This window comes from Tyto alba, unplaced genomic scaffold (genome assembly GCF_018691265.1).
Source record: "Tyto alba isolate M040663 unplaced genomic scaffold, T.alba_DEE_v4.0 Super-Scaffold_18, whole genome shotgun sequence".
Taxonomy (NCBI): Eukaryota; Metazoa; Chordata; class Aves; order Strigiformes; family Tytonidae; genus Tyto; species Tyto alba.
Genome location: NW_024881280.1, coordinates 1436448 through 1438523, shown reverse-complemented (window position 1 = coordinate 1438523; position 2076 = coordinate 1436448). Strand labels below are relative to the sequence as shown.

The 2076-nt window shown below is 46.4% G+C and overlaps 1 long non-coding RNA gene across 1 annotated transcript; it reads right to left on the bottom strand.

Moving 5' to 3' along the window:
• Nucleotides 1–859: 859 nt before the first annotated feature.
• On the bottom strand, nt 860–1810 carry LOC122153311. Its single transcript, XR_006165179.1, has 2 exons — nt 1771–1810; nt 860–917 (listed from the first exon to the last, which is right to left on the bottom strand). It is a non-coding gene; the product is annotated as an uncharacterized LOC122153311 (long non-coding RNA).
• Nucleotides 1811–2076: the final 266 nt, after the last annotated feature.

Here is a 2076-nt window from a genome sequence, read left to right as displayed (position 1 = left end):
TAATTAAAAGCATCTCATAACTGAAATTCGACAGCAGAATCTGGACTAGCAGCTGCACTAGAGCCCTGCAGTGCCAGTGCTCTGACCTTCCTGTACAGCTTTCTACACTCACCGCCAGCCAAAAGAGAGCTCCTGGTGCCCCTCAGCTGTTACAGCTCTGGAACAGGCAGACCACCCAAATGTCAACAGGAACCCCTAGGTAAGGCCATATTCTGCAGTGCTTTGAGCACTGACACCTCAACAAAAAAAAAAAAAACAAAAAAAAAAAAAAAACAAAAAAAAACCCCACATCATCAGCCTTAAAAACAGCACAAAGATTAAAATATCTTAGAAGGTGTCAGCTGTGACAGTTTATGATTCACAGAGCCTAAAGGAATCTGGACAAGGATTTTAAAAATCACTCACCAGGTAGAATGTCATGTCTCAGATTAATGACACAGAAAAAAAGGAAAAAAAAAAAAAAATAAAAATATTTAAAATCTTATCCTGAACACTTATTTTAAACTGCTTTTTTTAAAAACTCTGTGAAAAGAATTTACTGAAGTTCTCATCTGTATTCTCAGCAGTAGGACATCACTTGTAGTAGTAATGTAAGTTTCCATATTATGCCTCCAAATAAATCCCTAAGTCATTCATAGAATCATAGCATCATGGAATCGTTTGGGTTGGAAGGGTCCTTAAAGACCATCTAGTTCCAGTCCCCCTGCCCCGGGCAGGGCCCCCTTCCCCCAGCCCAGGGGGCTCCCAGCCCCGTCCAACCTGGCCTTGAACCCTTCCAGGGAGGGGGCAGCCACAGCTGCTCTGGGCACCCTGGGCCAGCGCCTCATCCCAGCACAGGGAAGGATTTCTTGCTTACATCTAAACTAAATCTGCCCTCTTTCAGTTTAAAAACATTACCCCTTATCCTATCCCTACACCTCCTGATAAAGAGCTGACTTGTAACTCCCCAAAACAGGGACTGAGAAAACAGCCTGAGAAAGAGATAAGGGATGGGGGTGAGCAGAGGCCCTCTGAGCCAAGGAATGCCTCAAAAACTTGCATATAACAAAACTGTAGCCACACGGTGGATAATGTGGAGCCTGCAGCTGCTAAGGCTGACCAAATAGCACAAGAAGCAGTAGGGGAAAGAGCCTTGTGGAAGTAGGATGGCTCTTTTCTAGCACAGCTTGTAAAGTTTCAAGGGCCACCTGTCTGGTGAATGACCTTTTCTTCATTATCCACAAAATGCATATTAAAGCTGACATCTCTGAGTATGCTAATGAAGATTAACAATATCGTGCTAATTATATCATCCCATAAAGCACCTTACTCCTCCCCATACATGTGATACGTAAGTATGTGGGTCGATCTAGGGAATGGAGCCAAGGAAAGTGTGTATAAATTGAGGAGGGGCAAGGAGTAACAGTAAGCAAGCGACAGAAAGAAAAAAGATGTGAAGTAGTGGAGGAGATGGATGAATCCCTGACAAACTCTGAGGTGGCCAATGCAGGACCCTGGACCAGTGATCTGTTTCTCTATTCCCTCTTTCCATGTCTCTTCTTTTCTTTTTCCCCTTTCCCCTTATTACCATTAAGTAATTCAAGGCATACTATATTGCTTGACATAATTTCATATATATTTAGCCAATTACCATGTATCCAATTAGTATATTGTGGAAAATTAATAAATGTCTGTGCATGGACATTGAGACTTGTCTTACCATTATCTGCTCCATTCAGGATTTACAAATCTAAGTCACTTGTCTCCCTCGTCCGAGCGGGATGTGACAACACCCTGATCCAGAGTCCCTCCCCACCTTTCCTGTCCCCCCTTTAAGCCCTGGGAGGCCACTCGAAGGTCTCCCCAGAGCCTTCTCTTCTCCAAGCTGAACCCCCCCAACTCTCTCAGCCTCACCTCCCAGGGGAGCTGCTCCAGCCCCCCGAGCATCTTCGTGGCCTCCTCTGGCCCCGCTCGAGCAGCTCCGTGTCCTTCTGCTGTTGGGGGCCCCCGAGCTGGCCCCAGCACTGCAGGGGGGTCTCCCCAGAGTGGAGCAGAGGGGGAGAATCCCCTCCCTGGCCCTGCTGCCCCCCCTGCTCT